The sequence below is a fragment of the Podarcis erhardii genome, assembly GCF_964252035.2.
Source record: "Podarcis erhardii genome assembly, chromosome: 7".
Classification (NCBI taxonomy): Eukaryota; Metazoa; Chordata; class Lepidosauria; order Squamata; family Lacertidae; genus Podarcis; species Podarcis erhardii.
Genome location: NC_138511.1, coordinates 51,924,852 through 51,940,975, shown reverse-complemented (window position 1 = coordinate 51,940,975; position 16,124 = coordinate 51,924,852). Strand labels below are relative to the sequence as shown.

At 44.0% G+C, this 16,124-nt stretch overlaps 1 long non-coding RNA gene across 1 annotated transcript; it reads left to right on the top strand.

Moving 5' to 3' along the window:
* The first annotated feature begins 5,665 nt into the window (after nt 1-5,665).
* Nucleotides 5,666-14,427, top strand: LOC309347422. Its single transcript, XR_014158940.1, has 2 exons — nt 5,666-5,698; nt 14,288-14,427. It is a non-coding gene; the product is annotated as an uncharacterized lncRNA (long non-coding RNA).
* The last annotated feature ends 1,697 nt before the right edge of the window (nt 14,428-16,124 follow it).

Below are 16,124 nucleotides of genomic sequence, written 5' to 3'. Positions count from 1 at the left end.
GTCTTTTGTTGATTTCTTATAATCTAGCTCTGAGTTCTTCACACTTAGAACATATTCATACTTTGCAACATAGAAAACTTACCTTAAACTAAATTGGACTGTTGGTCCAGCCAGCTCACTATTGTCCACACTGGCTTTCAGCAGCTTTCCAGGGTTTTTAGGCAGGAGGCTTTCTCAGCCTGACCCGGACGTGCTGGGCATTCAACCTGGGGCCTTCTGCCAGAAAAGCAGATGCTGTACCACTGAGCTGCAGCTCTTCTCCTTAAACCTCATGGTTTGGGGCTGCTGCCTTTTTCTCAACCCATTTGCAATCTTAAGTTTTCGCAGGCTCTTTTCCCGTCATCAGTTTCTCGCTTCTAATTCTAATGTCAACGCTAATAAAATCGCATCGTAAAGGTGTTTTATACATGAGCTGTGCTACGTTATGGTGCTTGCAATATCATGCTCCCCGGATCACCACATTAAATCAAGATATTGGCATTTATGGCGCGCTATACTGCCATCATGTGAGGTTATAATTTGGAGATGCTGCAGCTCATGATTGTATCTGAAATGGGAATCCACAGCAATAAAATGAAATGTCTTATAATAGGGCACTGTGAGAACTGTATGTGTTTGTGTGATGTGGAGTTACAGACAACTCTTTTGGAATAAATCTGGGTAGCTAATGGGATGCCCTCCAGGTCTTGATGGACTACAACTCCCGTCACCCCCAGCCAGCATGGCCAAGGTCAGGGATGTTAGGATTTGTAGTCTAACATCATCTGGAGGGCACCATCAATTGTATGCAAAGCCATGTTTCCCTGTCAGTGAAGCCTTACACATCTTGGAACCTTTTTTTTAATGAATATTTTGTACTGTTTTAAGTGTGTTTTATTGTTTATATAATGTGAACTGCCCTGATCATTTATGATATTGTGGTATATAAATACTTTTATAAATAGATGAATGTAAGGAGTATTATGTGGAGATAAAAAATAAACCCCAAACAGGCAAAGTTGTCCTTAGAAGATGCTTTAAATGTGCAAGAGTTTAATGTGGTATAGTAACTGCACCTGACAGTTTCAACTTGCAAAGTTCCTTGCCTGAAGTGTGCCCATATCCTTTATAAAGCTTGTGTGTTGGGTAGGAGAGACCAACTTGCTTGCTGATGTGTATGTGTGACACATAAGGATAGGTTTTCAGATGGGCAGGCTTTCAGGCAAGCAAACTGACTAACGTCTTCGGTTCTGACAGCAAGAGCTGTCCAACACTGAAAAAGACTCCTATGAGAGGTGGTGGACTCTCCTTTCTCGTAAGCTTTTAAGTAGGATGTCAGGGAACTGCCATCGGAGCCAGAGGGAGAGGGAGGGCTCCAGAGGGATTCCGGAGAGCGTCCCGGGAGGGAGAGAAGCAGCCCATCTTCTGGGGAAGGAAATCAGCGTAGCACCAGTGGAGAAGGGGGGCAGATGGGGGAATCGGCGAAGTGGCTCCATGACTCCTCGCCAGAGACCAGCGGGGAGAGCACGGGTCCTCCGCTGCCTACACCCTCCTTGCGCAGAAGGCTTCCGCGCAGGGAGAGTAGGCGGAGACTAGGCGTCAAAGAGCTTCTTTGCTGGAAGAAGTTCAAGAAACACCCACTGACGGATTCTGCCAGCGATTGAGACAGCCACAGGTGAGTGGCTGTCCAGACAGAAAGGGTTCACTCAGGCAACCCAGCCAGGTGTTGCACCGGTTTACGCACGAGCAACCCCTAGAACCATTACAGAGAGGTTGGATGGTCATCTGTCCTTTGCCTTGCAAAGAGTTGGACTAAATGACCCTCAAATCCTTCCAACTCTATAGTTCTATGATTCTAAGTCTCTCTCTCTCTCTCTCTCTCTCTCTCTCTCTCTCTCTCTCTCTCTCTCTCTCTGTGTGTGTGTGTGTGTGTACACACATACACATACATAGATGCATGCAAGACTGGTTTGCATATTGTATTTATTTACAAAGAAGCAGTGGTTGGCACACTTCACATTGTTGCGAGGGAGCCTGGTATTGAGTTCGTCATTCCTGGGCCAGCAGCCAGTAGCTGGCAGAATTATGAATTAAAAATAAAATGGATATTTATAGATATGCTACATAATACTCCTTTTATGTGAGCTACTTATGTACCAATGGGGCCTGGTAGGGACCCCAAGATCTCCTGCAATGCTTTTGCAAAGTTTTTTGCAGATAAAATCGCTCAGATTCAGAAGGAGGTAGACTCCACCGTGGGAGCAGGGCCAGGGCGGGAGAGTGCTAGAGTTCTGCCTGGTCCTGTTACATGAGATCAATTCCAATCTGTTACCTCCGAGGATGTGGACAGGCTGCTTGGACGAGTGAAACCGACCACCTGTCTCCTTGATCCTTGCCCATCCTGGCTGATAAAAGCGAGCCGGGAAGGGCTGGGCGATGGGCTTTGCGGGGTGGTGAACGCTTCCCTCCATGAGGGAGCCTTCCCAGACCCGCTGAAAGAGGCGGTCATTAAACCGCTTCTTAAAAAAACATCTTTAGACCCGGCCAACTTGGCCAACTATCGCCCAGTCTCAAATCTGCCATTCTTGGGCAAGGTGATTGAGCGGGTGGTTGCTGAACAACTCCAAGCACGCCTGGAGGAAACGGACCATTTGGATCCCTTCCAATCGGGATTCAGGCCTCACCATGGGACTGAAACTGCCTTGGTCGCGCTGGTTGATGATCTCCGGCGGGCTAGGGACAAAGGTGAGAGCTGTTTCCTAGTTCTGCTGGATCTCTCAGCGGCCTTTGACACCATCGACCATAACATCCTTCTGGACCGTCTAGAGGGGCTGGGAGCTGGGGGCACTGTTATACAGTGGTTCCGCTCCTTCCTCCTGGGCCGTGTCCAGAAGGTGGTGGTGGGGGATGAATGTTCAGACCCCTGGGCTCTCACTTGTGGGGTGCCTCAGGGTTCTGTCCTCTCCCCCATGCTTTTTAATATCTATATGAAGCCGCTGGGAGAGATCATCAGGGGGTTTGGACTGGGTGTTTATCAGTATGCAGATGACACCCAGCTCTACCTCTCCTTTAAATCAGAACCAGTGAAGGCGGTGAAGGTCCTGTGTGAGTGCCTGGAGGCGGTTGGAGGTTGGATGGCGGCTAACAGATTGAGGTTGAATCCTGACAAGACAGAAGTACTGTTTTTGGGGGACAGGAGGCGGGCAGGTGTGGAGGATTCCCTGGTCCTGAATGGGGTAACTGTGCCCCTGAAGGACCAGGTGCGCAGCCTGGGAGTCATTTTGGACTCACAGCTGTCCATGGAGGCGCAGATTAACTCTGTGTCCAGGGCAGCTGTCTACCAGCTCCACCTGGTACGCAGGCTAAGACCCTACCTCCCCGCGGACTGTCTCGCCAGAGTGGTGCATGCTCTAGTTATCTCACGCTTGGACTACTGCAATGCGCTCTACGTGGGGCTACCTTTGAAGGTGACCCGGAAACTGCAATTAATCCAGAATGCGGCAGCTAGACTGGTGACTGGGAGTGGCCGCCGGGACCACATAACACCGGTTCTGAGAGATCTGCATTGGCTCCCAGTACGTTTCCGAGCACAATTCAAAGTGTTGGTGCTGACCTTTAAAGCCCTAAACGGCCTCGGTCCTGTATACCTGAAGGAGCGTCTCCACCCCCATCGTTCAGCCCGGACACTGAGATCCAGCGCCGAGGGCCTTCTGGCGGTTCCCTCATTGCGAGAAGTGAGGTTACAGGGAACCAGACAGAGGGCCTTCTCGGTAGTGGCGCCCGCCCTGTGGAACGCCCTCCCATCAGATGTCAAAGAGATAAAGAATTACCTGACGTTCAGAAGACATCTTAAGGCAGCCCTGTTCAGGGATGTTTTTAATATGTAATGCTGTATTGTTTTTAATACTGATTGGGAGCCGCCCAGAGTGGCTGGGGAAACTCAGCCAGATGGGCGGGGTATAAATAATAAATTATTATTATTATTATTATTATTATTATAGGATTCAGCTTGTGCGTAGCCTTGTCCAGTCCAGTAAAGTAATGAGGTGAAGTGCACCTATTGATATAAACAGCTGGTCCCTTTCCCTTGATTCACTGCATTCCTCGTAAAGAAAAACATAAAATATTGGACCGAGGATCATTGGCTCAGTGGTAGAGCAAACACTTTGCCTGCAAAAGGTCCCAGGTACCATCTCTGAGTAGAGCTGTGGAAGATTCCCATCTGAAACTCTGGAGACTCACTGCCAGTAAGTGTATGTAGAAAATACTGAGTGAAATAGACCCCTTCAGAATTTAAGATTCACCTGCTTAGGAGCCAGACAAAACAGAGACATTCTGTTAAATGAAAGTATAGAGTTCGGATCAAAGGAAGTAATAGTAATAATACAATTTTATTCTGCTTTGGTAAGACCACTACTGGTTTGGGGCATCTCATTTTGAGAAGGATATTGACAAGATGATAAAGGGTCTGGAAACAAAACTTTATGTGGAACAGTTGAAGGAATTGGGAAAAGAGGAGGCTGAGAGGATATATGATAGCCATCTTCAAATATCTAAAGGGCTGTCACATGAAAGATGGAGCAAGCTTGTTTTTGCCTCCAGAGGGTAGGACCCAAACCAGTGAATTCAAATTACAAGAAAGGAGATTCCAGCTAAACCTTAGGAAGAACTTTGTGACAATTGTTACAATGCATTGTACATACTTCGCCAAACCTTTATTAGGCATTACAAATATAGGCCATCATAGAACATCTATATATAAAATTTTAAAATATATACAAATAAACAGCCATGTAAAAATATGTAATAACAAGGATTTTCATTGGAGTTTCTTCCCGTTAAGTGTTGCCATTCATCACTCTAAGAAATACTATTGATAAAAACTCGGCCACCCTGAGTTACTTCTGGGTTAATGTCAGACAGATAGAATCTGATATTTTCATTGTGCCGTGATGTTAGACTACCCAGAAAATGGGATAGCATGCATCTGCGCAGCTGGTTGTGGAATGGACAGTAGAAAATTATATGTTCTACTGTGTCCGGCACATTCAAAAAACATCCGCAATGGGACAGCTGATTGGTTGCCAGCTTCCAGACCTCCATATACTATCAACCAAAATGATTTGTTATTTTTGTTTTGGATGGAGTCAGGTAATTGGGACCATTTTGGGGTGGCATATTTTTATTTCTTTTCGGCCAGAACAAGGTGATGTTTTCTTTTTTCATTGAAGTAGAAAGGTTCTAGTTTGGTACGGTTATTTTTGAAAATTTGGTGCAATTTTCTTTTAAGTTGAAGGCATTCATCATCGAACCAGGGACTAGTTCTGTTTTTAAGTGACCTGACTTTTGGTGGAGTGTTAAGCTCTTCAAATGTTTTGAAGATTTCACTATACAGTGGTACCTCTGGATGCGAACGGGATCCCTTCCGGAGCCCCGTTCGCATCATGAGCAGAATGCAACCCGTGTCTGCGTGTGCGTGGGTCTCAATTCGCCGTGTCTGCGCATGCATGTGATGTCATTCTGAGTGTCTTCTGAGCATGCGCGAGCAGCAAAACCCGGAAGTAACCCGTTCCGTTACTTCCGGGTCGCCATGGGACGCAACCTGAAAACGTTCAACCTGAAGCAAATTTAACCTGAGGTATGACTGTATTCTTCCAGAATGTCACTACAAGAATTGATGTTCTTTAGATTAAAGATTACCTGGTTTGCAAAATCAACTGTAAGTTTTTGCCCCACTGCTACACTCATTTTCTGGGACCATTTTAATTGGGTCATTTGCTCATGTTGACAACAATTTGTGTTGTTACGATTAGTTATTTCTAAATCAAAGTTTAAATTTACAGACATCACCAATGGTTGGTTATCACTTTCAGTGTGCGTCTCAATTCTAAAGTCCACTATCAGATTTACAATGTCGCAATGGACCAGCATATAGTCAATGACAATGCATCTTCAGGGGGACAGTGCATTGTAACACATTATTGACAATGTAACACAATGTGTTGTCCACATTTTCCAGCAAAGATTCTCCATCAGCTAACAACAATTGATTAAATTATCATAAATATATATTTCTGTCTCCAGTTTCTGGTCTTGCTTTTAAATTTGTAATCCAAGGTTTAAAACAAAATCCTGGATTCCCTGTGCAGGTCCAAAGACACTTTAGAATAGAAATTGGAAAATCAGCAATAAGAATAGCTGACTTGAGCCTTAACCTTCCAAATTTGCTCTTGCGTTTGCTGCTGGGTTAACAGTGTAGAAATCACCTCATTATTCCTGGGTCAAACAGATGGTGTAAGAAGCTCTGAAAATGTTATTGTTGTGGTTGGGGTTCAAATAAGAAAAAGTTTCACCAGTAAAATGTATATCTGTCATGCAACTGTTATAAGCACAGAAGCCCCGTTAGGAGAAGGTTCAAAAACATGTATGCACTCTATGTTTGTTCCTCGTTCAAAATCCAAAACCTATATTGTTGTGGACAACCCAATGATCTGATTTCAACAGATGAATTTGGCAGGAGTGTAGAGTTTCTATTGCCAATTAGCTTTGTCACGTAACAGGGGTTAATTCCCCCCCTGAAAAGATCGCTTCCCCTGATGCTGTTGGTAGGTTAGTATATGTAAAGTGGGAAGTGGTCTTAAGGAGGATGACTGAAATTCTACCTGCACCTACAAATGTCTCAGCTTCTGCACAGTCTGACAACAAAAGACAGAGGGCTCAATTCTAAAATGGGAAAACTCGTAAAAGCACAGAATCATGAAAACTGATGAGGATGGTAGAGCCATCTAAACTAGTCTGCTGTCATAAAGGAGGAACATCCACATACATGAGAGAGTGGATAGAGATAATTTGTTCCTTTTCTCCCATAATACTAGGTGTATTATTGAAATGAAAATTATTAACAGCATCTTCTGCACATATCAAAGAAATCACTTCTTCACACAATGTCCAATTAATTCATAGCCATAAAATGTGTTGGCCACACGCTTAGATGACCTTAAGAGTGACATAGACAAAATTCAAGTTAGGGATGGTTGATAGTGATTGACGTGGCAGAGGCTGTTGATTCCCTGTCATGCTTGTGGCTTTCCTAAAAGCACATGGCTGCCCACAAGATAATAGAGCCTTAGTCTATCTTCGTGTTCACCAGCTCTAGACTATAAGATCTACTTTCACCATCGGTAGGGATGGGGAAATCTGTCAATTGAAGTTTCTCTTGGTTTCTCATTTTTCCAATCTTACATTCAGTTCTCATTTCCTCATCAGTTTTTTTAAAAAGTAAGTCCTCATGGAAATCCATCAGCATTCTGATGTTAATTTCTCCTAATATACACATTTGCATGCAATTTTGCCTAATATACTCCCCCCCAAACCAATGACCCCTAATATATGTATTTTGTTCATTTCACTAATATTTGCACTTCTATGTACATTTTACCCTAACAACATGCCTTGAACTGCATTGCAAAATTCAGAGACCTGAATTTAAAGGATGGCTGTGTTTCAGTTCCTGTACTGTTTCAGAAAGTGTGAATTAGTTAGATTGGCTTTTATATGCAAACTCCACTGAATCTGTCCCTCATCCCTAACCACCAGTAATAGTTCGTCTGGAGAAGCAGTGGCTGCTGCAGAGCTACTATTTTTTTTCCTGGATCCTTGGAGGATTGAGTCCCAGTGTATAATTTCAGAAAATAATAGTCTCAGTGAAATGCTCTAATTGGGGACAGGTTGGGTTTTCTCCAGAGTGTGGTCTCTTGCGAGCACCTCGCTGATTATCTACAGTCCGTTAAAGAGAAAGAGACACTACGCTCCTCCCCAATTTGATTTCTGCCAGGCTTGGGAGCCCAGAAGACGTCGAGCGTATTCCCCACACGACGAGGCTTCCCGTTCTTGCCTTCAAGACTCCTGATTATAAAGGGGTGAGGAAAAAAGAAAGCGCATCGTCACAAATTATAAATGCAAATGCAAGTTCCATCTATTTAAGCAGTTACTACATTCATGCCACATCTTTCTTCCAAGGAACTCAAGGTAGTTTACATGTGTTCTTCTTCAGGCCCATTTTATTCTCACAGTAACCCTGTGAGGTAGGTTAGGCTGAGAAAAAGCCACTGGAGCAAGGTCACCAAGTGAGTTTCATGACTGGGTAGGGATTTGAACCCGGGTCTCACCAGTTCTAGTCCCACAACTGCACCGCAACGGCTCTCCAGAACTATGGTTCCTAGTTAAGTGTCAGAAACATTTCCCATTGTGATGATGTAAACTGGGTAAAATTAAACAATACTGAATAGAATAATAGTGTTGTGGAGCTGGAAGGGACCGTGAGGGTCATCTAGTCCAACCCCCTGCACTTCAGGAATCTTTTGCCCAACGTGGGGCTCGAACCCACGACCCTGAGTCTCATGTTCTACCAACAGAGCTATCCCTAAGTTTTGTTCTACCCATTAGCAGGAATTTCCAGAGCTTATGTTTAATGAAGCTTTCAGGGGCCACATGCCAGTGGATAGTGGGACCAAGACATAAGTAAGCACAGCAATGGATGTGGTTCTTGCCTTTATGCACTGCCACCCCTTTTAACCCTAAATGGACATCTTGGTGATGCTGCTGTTTAAACTGCATTCCTGAGGGTACATTCCTGCTCCTCATCCATGGAAATTGTGTAATTTCCATGGACACAACCCAGGCTAAATTAACTGCAAAGAACCATTCATTGTCAATGGGAGTTTAAAAAGAGCCATCTTTATATTTCTCTTACCGAATAGCCGTGACACTAGGTGAGACTATGCAACCCCTGAGAATCAGATCAACCTTGCGGCTTGTAAAGTTCTGCACAGTGGGCTGTGCAGAAGAACAATACAGCTGTCAGGTGGTGGTGTGGTTGCTCGAGAGCAAACAGGTAAGACTCTGACCTGTCTTTTCCAGGCTTTATTATTAGTGCAAATTATTTACAGTGAAGAGCATCGCAAGTTCATGTCTGGCTCACTCGCTAACAGAATCTGGGAGTGGGCGATCCTTATACCTCCTCCATCCAGCATAACAGTCGCGTGACCCCCAACCTTCTCCTCCCCTCCCTGCGCCTAAACTTACTGTGCAGCATGGGCGCTGGCAAAGGGGTACTTCCCTCTCCTCTGGTTTGTTTAGGCTCGGTGTTGAGGCTCTCCCTAGCATCCCCTGCTCCCACCACTTCCCCTCCTCTGGAGGTGGGGCTTCCCTCCTCGCCAGAGGAGAAACTGCTTCTCAAGATTTTCGGAGGTTCCCTATAACACAGCTGCCCTTCTACTTCTTTTCTTCGTTAAAGTGACAGGTAAAAACAGCAGTAAAACCCATTTTTTTCGGATTAAAAGTCCTTAACAGACATGGAGACTTTGGTGCCCAAAGGATGATGACGTAGGTTCCAGGCAAGCCTTCCTGAAGTTTTTGTTTGTTTATAAAGTATTTTTATCCCTCTTTTCAGCTGAAAAGGCTTCCAGAGTGGCTTAGATAAGATCAAGAACAAACCAGGCAGCATAGTCGCCCTACTTTACAAAGGAACATAAGACGAGCCCTGCAGCTGGATCTGGCCAAAGGCCCAGTCCGGTATCCTGTTCTCAGAGCAGCCAACCAGTTGCCTATGGGATGCCCACAAGCATGACCTGCATCCTGTAGTTGAAGGACTGTCTATCCTAAATCTGTCTTAAAGATAAAGAACCAAAAGAAGGGAAATCAGGAAGGGTCCTGAAGTTGCCCACCAGCAGCTAGCTAACAGACACACCAGGTCACAGTCTTCCTTCTTTGGTGGGATGGGGTGTATTTCTCTTTAAATTATAGTAGTAGTAATAATAATACTATTATTTATTATTTGTACCCCACCCATCTGGCTGGGTCTCCCCAACCACTCTGGGCGGCTTCCAACAAAGATTAAAAATACATTAAAATGTTACACATTAAAAACTTCCTTAAACAGGGCTGCCTTCAGATGTCTTCTAAATGTCAGGTAGTTGTTTCTCTCTTTGACATCTGGTGGGAGGGTGTTCCACAGGGTGGGCACCACTACCGAGAAGGCCCTTTGCCTGGTTCCCTGTAACTTGGCTTCTCGCAGTGAGGGAACTTCCAGAAGGCCCTCGGCGCTGGAGCTCAGTGTCTGGGCAGAACGATGGTGGAGACGCTCCTTCAGGTAACTATTCCCATGTTTGCATCTATACAAATATACACCAGCATATGCAAATAGCTATCTTCTTTTTTGGTGGAGCATTTCCTCTTTTGCAGAGGTGCATATGTAAGCAGCCTCCCAACAAGATGGTCTCTGCCTGTAGACTTGCAATCTAAACGTTACGGCCAAAAAATAAAAAAGGGAGGAAGAGACTGCAAGGAGATTCCTGCATTGCAGGGGTTGGACTAGATGACCGTTGGGGTCCCTTCCAGTTCTATGATCATAACTCCTGTGTTAGAGCATTTGCTTTGTATGCGAAGTGTTCCAGATTCAATATCTGGTACCTCCATGTAGGTATGGGAATGCCCCCTGACCTAGAGAAGAAGAGAAGAGTTTGAATTTGATATCCCACTTTATCACTATCCGAAGGAGTCTCAAAGCAGCTAACATTCTCCTTTCCCTTCCTCCCCCACAACAAACACTCTGTGAGGTGAGTGGGGCTGAGAGACTTCAGAGAAGTGTGACTAGCCCAAGGTCACCCAGCAGCTGCATGTAGAGGAGCGGAGACGCGAACCCGGTTCACCAGATTACGAGTCTACCACTCTTAACCACTACACCACACTGGCCACTGTCAGTCATTGTAGACAATTCTGAGCTAGATGGACCCAAGGGTTTGACTCAGTATCAGGCAGTTAGTTTCCTATGTTCCGAAGAAGAAAACAAGCAAATCCAGGCATCCACTCTTAAAGTTACTAAGTTATTTTACTGTCCACTTGAATGAAAGCAGTTCAGGATGTGAAGCAGCTAAATGGAGCTTTGCAATCAAATGTGTTGACAGAAAGAATTCCGATTCCCTTCTCTCCTTTGACTGTAGCCTCATAGAATGTCTGCTTCTAGATTCATAGTTCAGGGAGAGAAAGAATCAAAGAGCACCCTGATCCCAGCAGGATTCTAGCTTCCTTTAAAAGGCTATGCATGTGCATTCTTGTTTGCTGGATCAGCCCAGGGTATTATGAGTGCAGTGCCAGCTTGCTCATGTAATTCTCCATTAAAGGTGATGGAGAAATTCTGTTCAGTGTGCATTTAAACATGAACTTACCTGACTGGCCCTTTCTGAAATAATATGTGAAGTAAAGCACAGCCATCCTTCAAACCTTGCACTTCTCTGATTTTTACAGTGCAGAGGGTGACTAGTCTAGCCATTACATCTTATTTTAATACTGCATCCAAGGACAATTGCTGCTGCCTTCCAGCATTTGCCGCCCAAGGCAGTGTCTCACTCTCCCTAATGGTAGGGCTGACTCTGAAGGTACCCATATGCAATACTTCTTATAAAACCACCAATCCACTTTTGAGAAAAGAAAAAGTAGCATTTGAGCTAGGAAATGAGAATGATAGAGCCTGCCTTGGAGGTTCGGAGATTAATAACACTATAATGACTCATCCTGGCATTTCCCCCCTCCACAACAAAGCCAAATTAACAGTCTCCCTAGGTAATGACTTTAGAAGAACAGTGCAACGTTTGAGAGATTTAAACCCCTCTTTAATGACCACCCTTCTGCCCTTGGCACCAAAATAGTGATACCAACAGCAGAGGCGTAAACTAATCTGGAAATGGGTCCAGAGGTGACAGAATGTCCCTTATTTCCCAGCCCACATGATGGTTAGGCTTAGGAAATCAGCAAAGCAGAACAGGCAGTGAAAAGGTTTAAGGTCCAACTATGAGTTGTTAGGATACCCCTATTTCCCCTCACAGAGCTACAATTCCCAGAGTGATTTAACAATCAATCCTTCATTGCTGGGCATTCTGAAAATTTTAGCTCTGTGAATGGTGTCTCCTACAGTTCCCAGGATTCTTTGGGAGAAGCCATGACTGTTTAAAGTGGTACCATACTGCTTTAAATGTGTAGTGCATATGGAGCCTAAGTGAGAATGTCCATGTGTGGAACTTATCACAATGTTACAGGCATTGTGTGATGATTCTTCATATGTGGACCAGCCACACACATTTAAATCGAGACAGTCCTGCAGATGTTTCTTTTACTGAAAGAATAATGACGAAATGAAACCAGCTAGGCAGGTCGAACTGAAACACTAGCAGGATGAGCTAAAAAATTGTTTTGTTTTGCTAGTCACACAGAATGTTTTAATTCAAGCAGCGTATGACAGCAGTAATTGCCCTAGTTCTGATCATCGTACGACTCAGTCACTAGGAAAGCCAAGGAAGAACATTTTGTGACCTTTTTTAAAAAGCTAAAAAACCCAGTAAGGGATACTGAGGTGTTATCAGTTTCGTGCTGTGTTCAGTTGAAATTGCAAAAATGTGTTGACTCAAAATATTATATATATTATATTATATTATATTATATTATATTATATTATATTATATTATATTATATTATATTATTATTATATAATGTTATGTTATGTTATGTTATGTTATGTTATGTTATGTTATGTTATGTTATGTTATGTTATGTTATGTTATGTTAATCACCTTGCCAACAAAGGTCCGTATAGATAAAGCTATGGTTTTCCCAGTAGTGATGTATGGAAGTGAGAGCTGGACCATAAAGAAGGCTGATCGCGAAAGAATTGATGCTTTTGAATTATGGTGCTGGAGGAGACTCTTGAGAGTCCCATGGACTGCAAGAAGATCAAATGTATCCATTCTTAAGGAAATCAGCCCTGAGTGCTCACTGGAAGGACAGATCGTGAAGCTGAGGCTCCAATACTTTGGCCACCAAATCAGCCTTGAGTGCTCACTGGAAGGACAGATTGTGAAGCTGAGTGTTATGTACTGAGTTGAATAGGATCCAAACTGCAGCAGTCTGATTGGTCCTAGAACAATAGGATCCAAAATGCAGCAGTCTGATTGGTCCTAGAACAATAGGATTCAGAATGCAGCAGTCTGATTGGTCCTAGAACAATGCAGCAGTATGATTGGTTGGCAGGAACCACCCAATCATGCTCCAGATAGAAGTGAATCCACAACCTGATTGGCTTACAGTAGAATTCCGAAATTAGCCAATCATGTGCAGCCCATTGTGTAAATAATGTATATAAAGCAGATACTGTGAGGGGACTTTCATTCATTCCTCCTCACCACTATGAGCTGAATAAAGAGCATGAAATCACTTTGCGACTCTGAGTATATTTCACTGAGGCTCCAATACTTTGGCCACCTCATGAGAAGAGAAGACTCCCTGGAAAAGACCCTGATGTTGGGAAAGATTGAGGGCACAAGGAGAAGGCGAAGGCAGAGGACGAGATGGCTGGACAGTGTTCTCAAAGCTACCAGCATGAGTTTGACCAAACTGTGGGAGGCAGTAGAAGACAGGAGTGCCTGGCGTGCTCTGGTCCGTGGGGTCACGAAGAGTCGGACACGACTGAATGACTAAACAACAACAACATTATTATGTTATATTATATTATATTATATTATATTATATTATATTATATTATATTATATTATATTATATTATATTATATTATATTATATACCTTGTAACAGAGTTTCAACTGCTGTTTTACATTGGATGTATGATGTGGCATCTGATCCATTAGGCAGAATGGGCCACTGCCCCACCAACATTAGTCTGCCCTCCTTTCCATGCCTCCACCTTCCTGCCCGCCTGCCAGGGGGCGTGGATCTGCCTGCCAGCTTCTTCCTTGTCTCAGTGTTGCCCTTGTCGAACTCAGCAGGGAGGAGGAGGAGGGGGACAAAACTAGAATCAGTTGACACCTCCACCTGAGCAAAGGCTCCATCTACTGTCGGCCTTCCGCCCTAAAAGTTTCAATAGGCACCAACCACCGCTGTGCCTATCAGTAATCAAACTTGCAATGAGACCTGCACTATAAAAGTTGGAAAGATGGTTAAAAGCCAAGAGTGCTCTTAATCACCCCCTTTCCAGCCACAGACCTCAAAGCACACATGATTAGTTAAGAGCCAAAATCCTTTTGGTCAAAGTTAAACTTTTTATTCAGCATACATCTGGGTATAATACACTTGCGTTTTGCCTGTATCTTTAAGAGGGATGGGTGTGGAGAGTTGCAAAACTTCAATTAATACTATTAACAATGAACATTTTATTACTATGTTTCTCCCACTAATCTGATGTTGCTGTTTTTCTCTCCCTCTCTCTTCAATTTCCTGGCGTTTGCCTTTTATCTCTTCCACAGGATATTATGCTACCTTGCAAGATGGAGAATGCGTTTTTGATATTAAACTGAAGCAGGGCTGGGAATGGAACAAATGCTCACCCACAAGCCAAGAGGCAACAATCTTCTTTTTTGAGATGAATTAAAGGAAGTGAAATTCACCAGTAATCCACTGACACCATCTGACCTGAAGCCTGGCAGGGACCCTTCCTTATCTTTTCTTCTAGCTTCAATGAATTAAGTACATTTGCTAAATGTTTTTATATCAGAAATAAGATCCTGAGCCCACTGGTTTGGGAAAGAACACAGGCAAATGAATTGGTTTGGGAGGCAATTAGATTGGAGGTGGAACCTGAGTCGGTCCAGACACTATCTGAGCTGACTGAGGAATAGAGCAGTGTCAAAAGACTAGGCCAAGCGTGGGGAACCTCAGGCCTGGGGGGGCGGGGATGTGGCCATCCAAGCCTTTCTGTCTCTCCCAGGCTTCATCCATAGGGATGGAGGAGAAATTGGGTTTGGTTTGCAACTAACTCACACTTCCCCAAAATAATATGTAAACTGATTCGCAGCAGTCCTTCAAAATCTGCACTTCCCTGAATTTTAAGCCTCCAATCAAATAACATGTACAATAATGTTGTATTATTTTATTGTTGTTAGCCGCTCTGAGCCTGGCTTCGGCTGGGGAGGGCGGGATATAAATAAAAAATTATTATTATTGTTGTTGTTATTGTTAGTGTTGTTCTTGTTATTATTATTATTCTTTGTATACAAGGAGAAAGTGTCAATTAAAATGCATATATTTTTACAAATAACATTAAAATTTCTTATACTATGGAAACTCACATGTAAAAATGTGCTTATTACAAGAAATGCACACTAAAATGCTGATGATTGTGGAAATAATAATAATAATAATAATAATAATAATAATGCAAACTGATGAGGAAATGTGGAGAATTTAAGACTGGGAAAAATGAGTAGCTGAGAGAAGACAAAACTGACAGAAGCGAAAGCTGACAAATCCTTCCACCCCTCTGGTCCCTCCTACCTTTAGCTATGGCCCCGCCCATTTTTGCTGTTGGCCCTGCCCACTTTTCACTCTGGTCCTGCCAGCAGCTGCTAAAGGGGTGGTCAAGCTTTCTCAGCCTAAGGGCCACATTTCCTTCTAGGCAACCTCTCAGGGGCCACGTGTCAGTGGCGGGTGGGGCCAGAAGCAAAAGTGGGCGGTGTAACAAATATCAATTGACTCACGCACCATTTTCTGACTTCCACCCAGGCAAGGCAGAAGCACTGTCAGAGTTCAGGACAAATTCCAGCCAGGTAAAGGAGGCTGCAAGGCAGAGTCAGTGAAGGGCTGGGGAGGAGCTGTGGTCTGGGGACAGTTCCAAGTGACAGAAAGGTCAACATTTGGCCCTGGCTCCTGGTTCTGAGATTCCTTGTCCAGTCAAACCTTGGTTGTCGAATGTAATCCGTTCTGGAAGCCCGTTCGACTTCTGAAATGTTCGACATCCAAGGCGCGGCTTCCAATTGGTTGCAGGAGTTTCCTGCACTCAAGTGGAAGCCATGTCAGATGTTTGGCTTCCAAAAAACGTTAAAAAACTGGAGCATTTACTTCCGGGTTTTCAGTGTTCAGGAGCCGAAACGTTCCAAAATGGAGGCATTCAGAATCCGAATCTGTTTCCAGTGAGACAAAGCATCACTCTCTCTACCACACATTTTCTCTTTTTTGTTATTTATTTTCCTGTCAGAAGGTGGTTTCTGCTGCTTCCTGTTTTAGAGTACATCGCCTATGGCTAAACACAATTTCCTTCTCGAAAGCTGCCCAAACTCAGCTGAGCAGCATAGGCATAGGCAAGCA